General features: G+C 41.9%; 1 protein-coding gene and 1 pseudogene across 2 annotated transcripts in view; one reads left to right on the top strand and one right to left on the bottom strand.

Annotated features, from left to right (window-relative positions):
• Nucleotides 1–16995, bottom strand: part of FBXO42 (F-box protein 42) — a 67156-nt gene extending 50161 nt beyond the window's left edge. The window contains exon 1 of the mRNA XM_084875332.1: nucleotides 16770–16995. The gene's annotated coding sequence lies outside the window, so the exon portion shown is untranslated. The remainder of the gene's footprint in view (nucleotides 1–16769) is intronic.
• Nucleotides 8864–9524, top strand: LOC311618142 (small ribosomal subunit protein uS15-like; annotated as a pseudogene). Its single transcript has 2 exons — nucleotides 8864–9132; nucleotides 9362–9524. The product of its transcript is annotated as a small ribosomal subunit protein uS15-like (transcript).

Below are 16995 nucleotides of genomic sequence, written 5' to 3'. Positions count from 1 at the left end.
CAACCTCCAACTAAATTCAAACCAGTTTGAAAGTCCTTCTGAAGTACAAATTAAGGTTAAGATTCTGAAACCAGGAGATTTGGTTACAGTTTCTAGCTGCAATGCTATGTGACCCAGGTAAGTAACATAGAGAAAGATAGGAAAACCTCTTTATTCCCTAAGTAATGAAAGTTCCCTACCTACTTCAGAAAGACTTCGTAAAAATAGCAGATATCAACAAACTACTCTGAACTCAGAAGAAGTAAGTTGTAAAGCGTTAAAATGGATTCAAAGAAATTCAAAATGGAAATGAGAATACTTTGTTTTTCCCTTAAAAGAAATTGCTATAATTGCTTTTAATATTTGATTAATCGTGTCTGTGATTTCTGTACAATTGGACATCTGACAATCCTCTTGGAGTAAACATGTCTTTCTGAAAATCAGAATACACTCTACTTATCAAAAAGAAGGCTGAAGATTTAAAATGCAATCAAACTTATTCACAATCTCAAAAAGTTAAAAAATGCAATTAAGGGAACTTCTTACTGACAGTAAAACAGAGCACTCAGACCCAACTAAGGAATGCATGGCTGGGTTGAATGGGAAGCACCCAGTCATCCCTCAGCATGAGGACTTCTGCAGTTTCAGGGCAGAGCAGCAAGCTTGCACAGATACCATTAAAAACTCATGAAATTATGAGGAACCTTTGTAATAATATGAACAATAAAGATTGATTTAAAAAAAAAAAAGAAATTTCAAAAAAATAAAAAATAAAAACTCATGAAATTACTTCCCTCAGCAGCACTGACTTGAGTTTAAAAGTATTAAATATTACTCTTGAAAATATATTTTTTTCAGAGCAGCATAAATAACTGCCGAATGAGGATTTAAAGACCACAATATGATTCACTCTAAGATGATAACAAACTTTCCTATTAATATACTATTATTATCATCATTGAACTAAGTCAAATGAAAAAGTTATAAAAAAGTGGGAAATGGTAAAATATAAATTTCTACTTTATTGCAGGCTTTCAACAAACATCAAAGGAACATCCACTATGTGAAAATACTGTGCTTAGATTCCCATGGGAGTTCTAAAAAAAAAAAAAAGATATGCTGAAACGGGTTTAGCTCAGTGGATAGAGAGAGTGTCAGCCTGCGGACTGAAAGGTCCTAGGTTCGATTCTGGTCAAGGGCATGTACCTTAGTTGCGGGCACATCCCCAGTAGGGGGTGTACAGGAGGCAACTGATCAATGTTTCTAGCTCTCTCTCCCCATTTCCTCTCTGTAAAAAAAAAAAAATCAATAAAATATATTTTTAAATATACTTTACTGATTTTTTTACAGAGAGGAAGGGAGAGGGATAAAGAGTGAGAAACATCGATCAGCTGCCTCCTGCACACCCCCTTCCGGGAATGTGCCCGCAACCAAAGTATATGCCCCTAACCGGATTTGAACCTGGGACTTTTCAGTCTGCAGGCCAACACTCTATCCACTGAGCCAAACGGGCTTCGGCAATAAAATATATATATATTTTTTAAAGAAGATATGCCACTATTCTCTCTCAAAGAGAATAGCCCATTTAGAGCCAGACAGATGTGTGATAGAAAAATGAGAAGCTTTTAACACTTCAGGAAAGAAAGAGATGGCTCCTAACTAGTATGAGAAGGAAGTTAAACAGAGGCAAGCATTTGAGTTTTGAAGAATAGTAGGCCCTAGCTGGTTTGGCTCAATGGATAGAGCCAAATTGGACTGAGACCTGAAGGGTCCTGGGTTCGATTCCAGCAGGGGCACATGCCTGAGTTGCAAGCTCGATCCCCAGTGGGGGGCATGCAGGAGGCAGCTGATCAATGATTCTCTCTCATTAATGTTTCTATCTCTCTCTTCTTCCTCTCTCTGAAATCAATAAAAATATATTTTTAAAAAAATGAATATTAGGATTTCAGAGAATGAAGTGGAAGAAGGTAAACAGATAAGATTTTAAAATTACTGTCTCTTGTACCAATATTCCTTGCCACTTATAGAATTACCTTTAGAAAAAAACAACTATTTTTTACTCCATGAGTGATTTACCAAACACACATACTACTTAATATTTATCTATTGTACATTAACAGAAGCTCATAATCTGAGACTCCTTAGATCATGAGTCAATGTTTTGACAAAAAGCCTAGAAATAGAATAATTCGGCATAACTATTGTTGCTATTAGAAAACTGTGAGCTATTTTGACAAGCAAATTCAGAGAGCTGTTTCTATAAAGCATTCCAAATTTAATAACAGGTATCAGCTGCAGTGAGGGTTTTGTTGTTGTTGTTGTTGTTGTTGTTCTTAATCCTCACCCAAGGATATTTTTCCATTTAGTTTTAGAGAGAATGGCAAGTAGAGGGAGAGAAAGAGAGAAATATCAATTACTTGCCGCCTACATGCACCCTGATGAGGGCTGGGACAGAGCCTGCAACCAAGATATGTGCCCTTGACCAGAATTGAACCCAGGACCCATCAGTCCCCAGGCTGACACTCTCTCCACTGAGCCAAACCAGCTAAGTCTGCCACAGGTTTTTTTAATGATTAAATTCATCAATGTGTCATGCAATTAAAATTCCCCTTAATTAGCTGAAACCGGTTTGGCTCAGTGGTAGAGCGTTGGTCTGCGGCCTAAAAGCTCCCAGGTTCGATTCCGGTCAGAGGCATGTATTGTACATCCCCAGTAGGGGGTGTGCAAGAGGCAGCTGGTCGGTGTTTCTCTCTCATCGACGTTTCTAGCTCTCTATCTCTCTCTCTTCCTCTCTGTAAAAAATCAATAAAAATATATTTTTTAAAATTCCCCTTAATTAAATAAATAATTTCCATAAACTACCCATTAGTATACTTTATCATTCTTTTTTTAAAAATATATTTTATTTCAGAACCTAGGACCCTTTAGTCCACAGGCCGATGCCCTATCCACTGATATTTTCTCTCATCACTGATATTTTTATTTCTTTCTCCCTCTCCCTTCCTCTCTGAAATAAAAATATATTTAAAAAAAGAAAAGAAGAAAAATGCAAAAGGAGTAAATAACCATACTGTAACACTGTATTAATTCAAAATGGACTGCATCCGGCAGCAGAAATGTTCAGAGCACAACTACCTCTTCCTCTATTCTCCCACAATACTAAGTATCTGCCTGCATACTAGCAATTACTATACAGTAGTCCCCCTTTATTTGCTGGGGATATATTCCAAGACCCCAGTGGATACCTAAAACCTCAGGTAGTATCAAACACAATATATGTTTTTTCCTATACGTACATACCTATGATAAACTTTATAAGTTAGGCACAGTAAGAGATTAACAACAATCATTAATATAGTAAAAGCCTAATATGCAAACTGTCCCCTCAGGCAGTCATTCAACTGGGAATTCAACCACTAGCTATGACATGCGCTGATCACCAGGGGGCGGCGTGGACCATGGTGGGCTTCCACAATGCAGCTCTGGCAGAGTAGGCGCTGCCAGCCCCCATGAAAGCCAGACTGCAATGGGATGGTGGAGCAGGTGAACAGGCAGCACCAGGCGAAGGTCAGTGCGGGGGGGGGGGGGGGGGGGGGGGGGGGGGCGCGACGATCGCTCTGCAAATGGCAACAAGTGGTGGCAGCAGGGGGTGGAGCCAGTGCTGAGGGAGCCAGGCGAGGGGCCCAGCCCAGATCAATCGCCTCACAGGCAGGATGGTGAAGCAGGTGAGGTAGCGGTGCCAGGCAACAGCAGGATGCCAGGTGGGGCTGCAGGGATGCAAGGCTGGAGGCATGAGCTGAGGCTGCGAGGCTGGGGGCGTGAGCTAGGGCCCAATCCCCACAGGCCACCCCAAGGGACCCCACCCATGCACAAATTCATGCACCATGTCTCTAGTCCTATATAATAAAAGCCTAATATGCTAAGTGTCTAGTCATTGGTTCAACAGAAGTGTAATATGCTAATGATATGCTAAGGCCGCTGAACCCACTCACTATGATGTGCACTGACACCAGGGGGCAGACAGATGACTGTTCACCCAGTCACTATGACCACTACTGGGGTTAGACACTCTGACCAGTAGGTGAGCTTGCTGCTGGGGTCCAGCTAACAGAGATTGAGTGAGATGGGCCAGACATGCCCTGGAGCCCTCCTGCAGTCCCTCTCCGACTGGCCAACCTCCCGCATCCCTCTCTGGCCCCCATGGCCTGGCCTGTACCCTTTCACAATCTAGGCTGAGGGACCCCCAGCCCCTGCCCCCAAGAGCGTGAATTTTGTGCACTGGGCCCCTAGTAACTAATAATGAAATAGATTATGACAATATTCTGTAAAAGTTATGTGTGTGGTCCATCTCTCAAAATACCTTATTGTACTATACTCACCTTTTCCTTAAAGGATGCACTTTATAGTTTCTGTATATCATATTCAAATTGTCAGCATCATTATTTATTGCACTTTGGGGTTATTATTAAGTAAAATAAGGGTTACTTGAACACAAACACTGTGGTACCAAGACAATTGATCTGATAATGGAGGTGGCTACTAAGTAACTATCAGGCATGGAGCACTTACAGCGTGGATATGCTAGTCAAAGAGATAATGCATGTCCCAGGCAGGATGGAGTGGGATGGCTTGAGATTTCATCATTCTACAATTTCAAACTGATGAACTGTTTATTTCTGCAATTTTCCATTTAATATTTTTGAACTCTGATTAACTGCAGGAAAGCAAACCCACGGATAAGGAGGGACTACTGTACTAAAGCTGTCTATGTCTCCTCTTCTCCTTTCAAAGCACAATAGAAAATAATTCTATTTCCTGCATCCATATAAGCCCTCAACAAAAAGCTGCTGAGTGAATAAGCAAACACAGCTTTATGAATTCATTTTAGAGCCAAAAACAAAGCCTAAATGTTAACTCATAGATATTCTGATGAAAAAACACACAGAACATTCATATGAAAAATTAAAATTAAAAAAATAATAAAATCAGAGTTCAGATGGCTAAAGACAAAACTAGAAGAGGGATGGTAAAAAAAAAAAAAAGGGTATAAAGAAGTAGGATTTTGTTTTTAATTTTTATTTACTGATTTGAGAGAGAAACATCTATTTGTTGTTCCACTTATTTGTACAGGTCACAGATCAAACTTGAAACTCTGGTGTACAGATATCAATAATAATCAAAATGTAGCCCTGACTGGTTTGGCTCAGTGGCTAGAGCACCGGTCTGTGGACTGAAAGGTCCCAGGTTCGATTCTGGTCAAGGACATGTACATTGGTTGTGGACACATCCCCAATAGGGAGTGTGCAGGAGGCAACTGGTCGATGTTTCTCTCTCATCGATGTTTCTAGCTCTCTATCCCTCTCCCATCCTCTCTGTAAAAAAAAAATCAATAAAATATATTTTAAAAATTAAAATTTAGCCAATTATATGCAAAGACAGACTCTCCAAATCTTCTATTTATCTTATTTCTATCCTGAACTAAATTTTCTAAAGTTTTCCAATCAGAATTGACATTGGCTGTTTTTTACATTCCTGAGTCTCCTCTCCTGGTTTAGCAGAAGTAGTAATTTATCCAAAAATTAGTTCCAGTACAACCGAATACACTTTTATTAAATATACACTTCAAAAACTTCACACTTTCAGCTTAAAGATAGCTGCATTAACTTTAGACTTTAAAAATAAGGGAAGTCGTTCATGAAAACAAAAATATGCATGTTAACAAAAAAATACACTCACAAAAATGACTTAGTAAAACAATCTAACTTGAGGTTTCTCTATCACTTCATACATTAAATGTAAGATAGTCCCTCAAATTCCATTTTTTAAAATATATTTTTATTAATTTGAGAGAGGAAGGGAGAGGGAGAGATAGAAACATCAATGATGAGAATCGCTGATCAACTGCCTCCTGCATGCCCCCTACTAGGGATCAAGCCGCAACCCAGGCATGTGCCCTTGACATGAATCGAACCCAGGACCTTTGAGTCCCCAGACTGATGCTCTATCCACTGAGCCAAACCAGCTAGGAATCAAATTCCATTTTTGCTTTCTCTTTCCTTACTACATCTCCTTAGGCAACCATGTCTGAAAAACACGATATGGCTGAGATTGAGAAATTTGATAAGTTGAAGTTGAAGAAAACAGAAACACAAGATAAAAATCCACTGCCTTCAAAGGAAACGATTGCGCAGGAGAAGCAAGCAGGCAAAATGTAATGAGGCGCACACTACCAACAAGCACTATACATTCCACAAGCACTGCCTTCTTATTTACTTTTATTATCTGTTTAATTTTGTAAGATCAGGTTATCAGAGAACTACTGACAACAAAGCAGCACCTACAGCTCCCCTCTGCCTGACTGGCTGGCAGGAAAGGAAAGAACTTGCATGTTGGTGAAGGAAGAAGCTGGGTGGAAGGACAATCGAATCTACAGTAAAAACCAAGCTGGTCCAGCCTTGGCTGGTGTGGCTCAGTTGGTTGAGCACTGTCCTGAGAACCAAAAGGTCACCAGTTCAATTCCCAGGCACATGACCAAATTGCAGGCTGGATACCTGGTCGGGTACTAGAGGAAGGCAGCCCATTGATGTTTCTCCCTCTCCCTCCTCTCTCTAAAAATCAGTAAAAACGTATTAAAACAAAAGGTGTCCTAAACGTATTGGTCCAAGGTGTCCTAAAGGCTGTAAAATGTAGTTTAATCAGACTGTTGTTGTTAAAATGATTTTAATTATTGGAATGCACAATTTTTAATATGCCTGAGGGAAGCCTGGGTCCTGGGTGCCAGAGGGAAGCCAGTGCTGGTAGCTGGGTGAAGGCTTACTCTTGCATGAATTTCATAATTTCTTGCACCAGGCCTCTTGTATCCTATATAATGAAAAGCTAATATGCAAATAGACTGAACGGCACAACGACCAGTCACTATGACACTCACTGACCACCAGGGGGCAGATGCTCAACCCAGCAGCTGCCCCCTGGTGGTTAGTGCACCAGAAACCCAACTGGCAAGTGCAGGGGTGGTAGAGGGAGCCTCTCCTGCTTCCAGGGCAGTCGGACATTCCCCAAGGGTGCAGGCTGGCCCAAGGATATTATCACAAAAGACAGATCTATGGTTACTTCTAAAAGAAATAAATGGTTGTAATCAAAAAGGGGTACATTAAAAGTACCTCTGAGGCACCAGCAATATTTTCTTTTCTTGACTCAGATGGTAGTTACACAGGTGTTGGCTTAAAAATATTATTTAAAATGCATACTATATCTTATGCACTCATCAACCTTTCACAATTAAAAAAAAAACTAGGTAAAGCTAACTTTTAATACTATTTAATAATAATATGTAAATATTTCTGCAGATATTATTCTGAACAGGAGCTCACATATTTCATCTAAAATAGTGTCAGCTTAACAGTGCACAGCAAAACCTACCTGGTAAAGGTAAGAAGAACAGCAAAGTCATTAAGAATGTAGATGAAAAAGGAGAAAAATCTCAAGGTTCCAATACTCCTCAAATTTTAATGTGAATCTCATTAAACTACACATTCAGATTCATTAAGCCTGTAGTAGGACCTTTCTGCATTCTAAATTTGGTGATGCCAATGATGCCAATTCATGGACTCTTGAGTACCAAGTTCTTAAGTAACCATTAAAATGCAGCTGGTATTAATACTAGATGATAAAAGGAAAGAGAATCAATAGGTATTGAGGGTATGTGCCAGGTACATTAACTCATGTAATCCTACCTCTACTCTATCAGGGACATGTTATCAATTATATTTTACAGATGAGAATAATGGGACTCAGATAAATTAATTTGCCTATGATTACATAGCTTTGTAAAAAGAAGAGGAACCAGAATATGAACCCAATTTTATGGCTCCATTGTTAAGAAAAAAGAGCATAAATCAGTCATTGAAATTAATTTAAAATCGACAAAATAACTGTAACATGTTCCATTACATGGTATCTTACATATAGTATCACTTTCCCCATTAGCTCATTCTTCAAAATGCCATTCCCCCTGCTAGGACACTTATCATTGTTATCTACCTTTGAAATAGTGTAACAAAAGACCTATCTAAAATCTAACTTTCCTGATTCCAGTCTCTTGCCCCATCAATGTTTGAAGTCTCTAGGAATGTGAGAAATGAGAAACATGATGAAAATGGTTTTTCAGGAAGTAGAATTCAAAGTACTCTGCAATCCCACTGGCTGGAGGCGTGGCTCAGTGGTTGAGCATTGATCCAAGTATCTGCAATCCCACAATTTGGATTTCAAATTTCTGTTTCATATGGAGTCAGCTTCCACACTGACACACAAAAATATCCTATAAAGACCTCAGGAGGGTGGCTCAGCTGGTTGGAGCATTGTCCCACTATGCCAAGGTTGTGGGTTCGATCCCTGGTTAGAGCACATGTAAGAAACAACAATGAATGCATAAGTAAGTAGAACAACAAATTGATATTTTTCTCTGTCTCTCTCTCTCCCTCAAATCAATAAAAACAACAGCACTGCCCTACTTGGTTTGGCTCAGTGAATAGAGCATCGGCCTGTGGACTAAAGGGTCCCAGGTTCTATTCCAGTCAAAGTCATGTACCTTAATTGCAGAGTCATGTACCTTAGGTGCAGATTTCCAGGACCTGGTTGGGGTGTGTGCAGGAGGCAACCAATCGATGTGTCTCTCACAGCGATGTTTCTTTCTATCTCTCCCTCTCCCTTCCAATCTCTCTAAAAATCAATGGAAAAATATCCTCGGGTGAGGATTAACAAAAATACACACAAAAGACAGCACTTATGTCTTGTAGGATAAAGCAAATAAATGTGAACAATACTAAAAGTCAAGATTTTCAGTTTACCTCTTTTCCACTGCCAGTCTGCCGCCATCATAGGTCGCATGCACACCCTCAGGAAGGGCCTGTCCCAATCAGCTCTGCCCTACTGCCCCAGCATCCCCACCTGGCTGAAAGTGACATCTGACAATATGAAGGAGCAGATCTACAAACTGGTCAAGAAGGGCCTGACTCCCTCACAAATTGGTGTGATCTTGAGAGATACACATGGTATTGCACAAGTACGTTTTGTAACAGGCAATAAGATCTTGAGAATTCTTAAGTCTAAAAATTCCTGAGGATCTCTTCCATTTAATTAACAAAGTTGTTACACCCTGACAGGTTTGGCTCAGTGGACAGAGCATCGGCCTGCGGACTCAAGGGTCCCAGGTTCGATTCCGGTCAAGGGCATGTACCTTGGTTGCAGGCACATCCCAGTGGGGGGTGTGCAGGGGGCAGCTGATTGATGTTTCTCTCTCATCGATGTTTCTGGCTCTCTATCCCTCTCCCTTCCTCTCTGTAAAAAAAAGAATAAAATGTATTTTTTTTTTAAGTTGTTACAGTTCAAAAACATCTTGAGAGGAACAGAAAGGATAAGGATGCTAAATTCCATCTGATTCTGATCAAGAGCCATATTCACTGGTTGGCTCAATATTGTAGACCAAGCGAGTCCTCCCCCACAACTGGAAATACCAGTCTTCTGTAGCCTCTGAGCTGATTGCATAAAATATCTACGTACTCAAGCAATAAAATAATTGTTTAACTAATATATATATATCCCCAGTTTAAGGAAAGAGAAACAAATATAAATATAAAGGGGAGGGGGGAGCCCTGCAATATGTTCAAATTAAACTGGAAATATCAAGCCTGGCCAGTGTGGCATAGAGGAGGCAGCTGGTAGATGTTTCTACCTCTCTCCCTCTCTAAAAATCAATAAACATTTTAAATTGGAATTATCAACATGAAGTTCTGATTTCTAAAAAAACATCTTTTCTAGCTCTACCCACTGAAAGTATCTAGAAATAATAAGGACCTAATAGCAATGAGCTTGATTTCTAATGGAATTCCCTGTAAAAAAACAACTTGGTCTTCCTAAGAAAATGACTGATTTCAGGTCAAGGATGGGGAGAGTACAAGGTAAATCTGAGATATCTTGTTGTGACAGAAAACAACCCAAAGACCAGTGTGGGCATGTCAAAAAGACACACCAGCTTGAAGAAGAGACTTACAGTGGCCTAACTTCAGTGTCAAAAAGACTAATGGCTGTAACTAAGTGTAAAGGGAAACATTTACAATGCAAAGATCTAGGACTTTCACATTAACAAAGTTATCAAATTATAGTAAAAAATCAGACATCATGAGTACACAGTGTCACAAAAGATTGCAAATTCCTATCTAATAAAAGGGTAATATGCAAAATAACCATCAATCCCTCACGAAGATGGCAACGAGAGCCCAGCGTCCCGCACCCTGGCCATGCGGAGGGAGGGAGGGACATATCTCAGCGAAAGCTAAGAAAGCAGTCTTGCAAACACAATACTGCTTGATCCTAAGACAAGCCAAGACTGATGCTTTTGGACGAGAAACAGCAAGGCTAACTAGTTTTAAAAAAAAAAGCTTTAAGAAGAAATACTGAGATAGAAGAATAAATTCCACTTTCCTTTGACTTTCATCTGAAAAGCCAGCAGATAGAAGAGGCAACATTTAGTAAAACTATATTTATGAATTCATAACTAACATCAATCTTTCTCCTAATTCTCCTAACAATACAACAAAAGGATCGTTCTGGGAAAGATTTCTTACTCTCTAAATCACAACACAAGTTAAACAGTTAAAGTGAATAAAGGAAACAAAAATTTGGAGAAGTATGCCATACTAGGGAATTCCTTAAAGTAGTTGAAATAAAAAGTACCCTAAGTATTAAATATTCTAATAATAGCTAAAACTTAAACTTGCTTACCTTTATAGAAATTAAATGAACTACCTCAAACCTATATATTACCAGAAGACAAGAGAAAATAAGTTACTGTCTAAGTTAAGTTACTGTCCAGAGTAATAAAATTTTTCTCAAGTAACTATTGCTTTACATAATAGAGGCCCAGTGCACAAAATTCGTGCACGGGGGGGGGGGGCGGTGTGTGCCATGTCCTACACACTCTCCAATCAGACCCCTCGGGGGATGTCCAAAGGCCTCTCGAAATCCAGAACTGCTGGCTCCTAACTGGTTGCCTGCCTGCCTGATTGCCCCTAACCCCTCTGCCTGCCTGCCTGACTGTCCCTAACTATCTCTGCCTGCCTGACAGTCCCTAACTACCTCTGCCTGCCTGATCGCCCCTAACCACCTCTGCCTGCCTGCCTGATTGCCACTACTGTCCTGATCACCCCTAACCACCTCTGCTTTGCCCTGCACCCAGGACCCAGGATTCCCTCCTCCAGCCAATCACAGGCACCCATGACCCAAGCCAGCTTCACCCAGGCTGGTTGCAGCCACAGGGGACCATGGGCATGTGGCCTTTCCCGGGCCACAGCTGTAGGGGACCGTGGGTGGGCAGCTTTGCCTGGGCCTCAGCCGCAGGTGCTCAGGACCAAGGCATGGGCAACTTGTCCCTCTCCTGGGCTGCAGGAGCTGGCACCTGGGCTCCAGGGTGGGCAGCTTGTCCCTCTCCCAGGCCGCAATGTAGCTGGTCCCCATTCTTCTCTTGCAAGCTCATTTGTGCCTGGCTGGTCCCTGTTCCTCTCTAGTGAGCTCATTTGAGTATGGCTGGTCCCCATATCTCTCTCCCAGGTGTTGAGTGTCTAAGCTCTTACATCAAGACAACGTGATGACCATTTGCATATATTAGCTCTTTATTATATAAGATATCTGCACATTTTTCATTTATATATATATATTAACAAGCATCACAACACCACAAGAAACTTCCATCTTTGAAACAAAACACAGACAGCAACACTGGAAAAAAATAAAAACTTGGAAGAAACTTTACAAATTAAAGGTAACAGGCTCAAGACTGTCAAATTACAGCAGGGAGGGTAGGGAGATCTGGGGGAGATAAGAGATCAACCGAAGGACTTGTATACATGCATATAAGTACAACCAATGGACACAAAACTCTGGGGAGGGAGGGTATGTATGGGGAGGCAATGTTAAAATATGTACACAGATAATAATTTAATTTAAAAAACAAACAAACAAACAAACAAATAAATAAATAAAAAGGTTACAGGCTCAATCCATAGTCATGATACATACAAAAATCAACCAATGAATTCGTAAGTAAGTGGAACAACAAATTTATGTTTGTCTCTGTCTCTCTCTAAAATCAATTAAAAAATAAAATAAAAGGTAGAAATTTAATACAGAAAAATCAGAATTAAGAGCAAATGTGTTGCCCTGGCTGGGTGATTCAGTTGGTTGGAGCATCACCCCATATACCAAAAGGTTGTGGGTTCAATCCCTAGTTGGGGAGCATAGGAGAGGCATATGATCAACGTTTCTCTCTAATATCTATGTTCTATCTCTCCCTTCCACTCGCTCTAAAATCAATAAAAATGTATCCTTAGCTAAGGACAAAAAAAAAAAAAAGCAAATGTGCTTTCCAACAGAAGCATGAGTAAGGAAAGGCAAAATTAAACATAATTTTACAAGACATCTACACTAATAAAAGAGCAACATGTTAATTGACCATACATTCATGATGCCCACCAGCCAATCAGGAGTGAGTATGCAAATTAACCCAACAAAGCTGGTGGGTTAATTTGCATAAGCAGGCACCAAGCAGCTGGGGAAGGGCGGGACATTTGCCCCTACACTTTTAGGCGTTCGGCACCACCCCAGCCACTCCAGGCCTCTGAGCAGTGTGGGAAGGCAAAAAGGGGGCTCCAGCCAGAGTGAAGGCAGTGCCAGAAGCTGGGGGAAGGAAGGCCATTCTTGCATGAATCTTAGTGCATCAGGCCTCTAGCATATAATAAAACTCTAATATGCAAGTGGATCAAACAACAAACGACAGGTCGCTATGATTTGCACTCATCACCAAGGGCCAGATGCTCAATGCAGGAGCTGCCCCAGCGGAGAGGGAAGCGACCAAGGCAGTGATTGGGGGGCAGTGGTTGGGGGGCAGGGCCGGCCAAGGTGGGTGCCAGTGAGGGAAGGGGGGATCGCCCTGCCCACCGGTCATCCAACAGATGGCCCGGATCACCGGTCAGTACAAGGGACCCTACCCTATATATTGGGTAAGTCTCTTAGATTTGAAAATTAGAACCTAGCAAGGCTACTCTTAACACTGAAAAAAACAGGATGATGCAGCAATGACATGCATTGACTCTGGCTTGCACATTTTGTGGTCAGTCCTGATTCTGACACTTATAACTGTGTGACAAAGCCAATTACTTAATTTCTCTCCTTCAGTTCTTCCACCCATAAGATGGGGAAAATGGTACTACTGCCTCCAATTTAACTTTAACATATTAACAACCTATTATACTATAGAAAATGAACAAACACATCCCCTCCACTTTTCTGTCAAACACAACAATTAAGCATTCATTTTCAGTTAAGACACAGATTGTACATGTTCAACTAATACTCATCATTTAAAGATTTCATTCAATCCAAAAATTCATACAATATTTTTACAATGTAGGCAACAAGATTATAAAATTAATTATAAAACTACCACAGCACTAAGATAAGAAACTTGTAATGGGACACAGAAGTTCATTATCAGAGATACTCAGCTTCAATTCACACAGATTCTATAAAATAGTTTAATATAGCTCTGGCTTAAGCAGTCATTCACCCAACTTTTACTTATTTTACTTACTATTGGGAGGAAGCAGTACTAATAACTATTTACAGTCAACATTCTGAGTGATAACTAAACATTAAATATAATCAAATTAAAATCATATAGTGTTCCTTATGCTAGTTTATAAAACAAAAACAAAAGCAGCATCACTCTAAAGTAACACCATTCAATAATCTGAGATATTTTAATTGCAACTGCAATGTTTGTGTTAGTTGCCTGAGTGTATGACTCACTCTCAGAAAGGTTCTCCCTAGACTTTTGGATTTTTGAGAATGCAAAAACCATAACTGGAGCATACTGTGTGGGAAGTGTCATGACAGTGAATGAATAAAAGGAGAAAATGATATAATATTTAAAAAGCTTTTTATAAAAAGCAAATCACTTACAAAAGGCAAATTTTTCTGCAAAATAATAGGAAAGGCACTGGGAATTCTTGGTGGGTTGGATTCAGGGCACTTCTCATACTAGAACTAGTGGCCAGTGCACGAAATTCATGCACGGGTATGGTCCCTAGGCCTGTCCTGCAATCAGGGTCCATCTGCCCCTACACTGCCGCCACCACTTGCCCTCTGAGTATGGAGCAACTGGCAGGGCAATCAGGCCCAGCGCCACCTGCGACTGCTGCCACCCAACCCCATTCCCAATTCCCCACTGGGAAATTGGGGCCAGTGGGCTGGGGGCAGCTCCTGTGTTGAGCGTCAGCCCCCTGGTGGTCAGTGCGCATCATAGCTGACCAGTTGTTCCATTGTCTGGTCAATTTGCATATTTAGATAGATAGATAGATAGATAGATAGATAGATAGCAGATATACAGTACCTTACTGGCTTCCTTGTCTGGCTCACCAACTAGACTGTGGACAACCTAAGACCAACAGCTGTATGGTCTTAGAATCATTAGTACCTACTTTCCTAAATGCCCAGCATACAGAGGGCCCTAGAGAGGTGTTTTCATAACACTGATTATTGAATAATCAAGCTTACATTTGCCTTTTATTTTACAAACATTATCTTTTTTGAGCCACAAAACAACCTTGTGAAGTGGGAAGGGCATTATTTAACCAAATGGCTTTTGTTTTTATAAAGAGTTGTTAATTCACTGACCTGCACCACCCTGAGACCACAAAGATAATCACATGTTTACTCATCATTGTGATGACATCTCCTTGAGACTTCCAACATTCTTGTAAAACCCAGAGGACTTGCTAGTATGTTCTGTGCTGGCTCTTCACCACAGGTAGGAATCACGCAGCTTCAAACTTTACAGAAGGGTTTTAACTACATAACGTAGTGTTTAAGGAAGGGTCTTCTGGAAACCAGACATTAAGAAGCATCCTAAGCTATTTTTCCTGGCCCTGTTCTTTTTTGAGAAGGGAAGGAATTACAAAGGCAAAATGCTGGAGAGTGAATGATGTCATGATTGTCATGAAGTTGCATCAATACCTGATGATGATTTAGCACAACAATGCAACTCAGTATGCCAAGAAGCATAATATCAAACCACCAGGATGTTTTACTGCATTAATTTCATGACTCTTTATTATTAGCAAATTGAAATAGAGAGTGACTCTCGAATTTTTGAAGATGGAGAAGTTGTTGGTTCAGGTTTATGTCTTAGGCAAAGGCACTAAGAAAAGCTATAAATCTCTATGGAGATAGATGGCTTTAAGAAAAGGTAAAATCACTGATATTAAGCTAACAGTTGTCATTTTAACAATTAAAAGCTTTATAAAATAGACAAAACACCCCTGGATCAATGTAGGTTGAGTAATATATTTACACCGGGCATGTCGAAAGCACTCAGAGGGTATAAAACAACTACATACAAATGAAAGGACACCCAATCAGATAAAACAGATGAATAGAATCAAAGTTAGAAACTTGACACAGAGCATCATTATTCACTGTAAAAGCTACAGAGTGAATTTTGAATGTTCAAATCCAAACGATGGCACTTCCTCTTAAATTATCCTTTCCACATGACGTCATCACTTAAAGCACAGCAAAACACATTGAAGTTACAAAAGGTATTTGGCGTGTCCAACCCAAAGCCATCCCCTTCCTCATCCCCCACACAATTCCAACTGAGGCCACATCATCCCTCAAGAAAAAGACCACAAGACGTCAAACCCGACTTCCCGGAGGAAAACGACATCAGCCTTTCCAATTAGCATTTGAACAACAAAAAGTTGTTCTCAAAAAAAAAAAAAAAAAAAAAAAAAGAACAAGCATCGAACAAGGTCCCTGCCAGCAAGGGAGAACCGGGTAATGGGTCTGAATATTCATCCAGCGCAATCCGCATCCTGCCACAGAAAAGTCCAAAAGCGTGGCAATTAAGAAACGAAGCTTTTCTTTTCCCTAGTAAAATTCGGGAGGTTTTACAGACAACACGCCACGGGTTCCTCCGAATCTTAACAATCCAAAGGTTTCAAATGAGCGAGGACTTCCATCAGCACGGAAGTTACTCTGCAGGGACTAGGAAGAGCCTTTCTTTTTTTCTTTTTTTAATTCGTTTACAAATCCATTCCCACCCTCCACCGTTCCCAGCGCCCAGACGCCTCTCAGCAGAGGGCTTCCCCTGTCACAATGTGGATTGCTTATCTCAACCGCGGAGCCCCACGGCCCCCACGTCGCTGGGGGTGGGGAGGGACAGACTCGGGAAGCTAAGGGGTAGGTGCTTGTGTTTTATTGTTTTATTTTTCTAGGCCAATTCCAAAACCTTCCCTTCGCGGCGGCAGCCTCAGCGATGCCGGCCCCTCGCCGCAGCCCCAATTTGGGAGGGCACGGACTCCGGCTTCTCGGGCCAGGCGTTCAAGATTCGGGGGCGGGGAAAGGCTACCTGCCCTCCGTCCCCACAGCCATCCTGGCCCAGGTCTCCCACCCCGTAGGGGCCGCCCCGGGGAGGGGGAGAACCACCCTGGAGGAAAGGGGCCGGGCTCGCTCCCATCCCAATGGCTGGAGGGAAGGGGCTCTCCTCCTCCTCGCCTAACCCAGAGAGAGGCCGAGGATGACGACTGCAAGGTCTCCCGCCCAGCCGGCACCGACCCCCGCGCGGGAAGCAGAGCCTGCGCGGGGCCCAGGGTGCCCACTGCCCGCTGCGGGCCCCGGGCATAAAGGGCAGGAGGCTCCAGCTCCCAGCCGCGGCCCCGGGAGGGGAGAGACCTCACCTGGCCCAGCCCGCGCCACGCTCTCGGGTTAGCTCCGCTGACGACAGCGGTGAGGGAGCCCGGGCAGGGCCAGAGCAGAGGCGCTCCGCCTCAGGCCGTGCTTGCCGCACTCGGGGGGTTCCTCACAGTGGGCCGGACCCCGAGCCGCCCGGAGCCGCCATCTTCCTCCACTCAAACGCCGCCGCCGCCGCCGGGGCTGCTCTGGCCGGGAGAAGACAGCGCGGAG

Source organism: Pipistrellus hanaki (assembly GCF_964339955.1).
Source record: "Pipistrellus hanaki genome assembly, chromosome: 2".
NCBI classification, from domain to species: Eukaryota; Metazoa; Chordata; class Mammalia; order Chiroptera; family Vespertilionidae; genus Pipistrellus; species Pipistrellus hanaki.
Note: the sequence above shows the minus strand (reverse complement) of the source record. Positions and strands in the feature narration are given on the sequence as shown.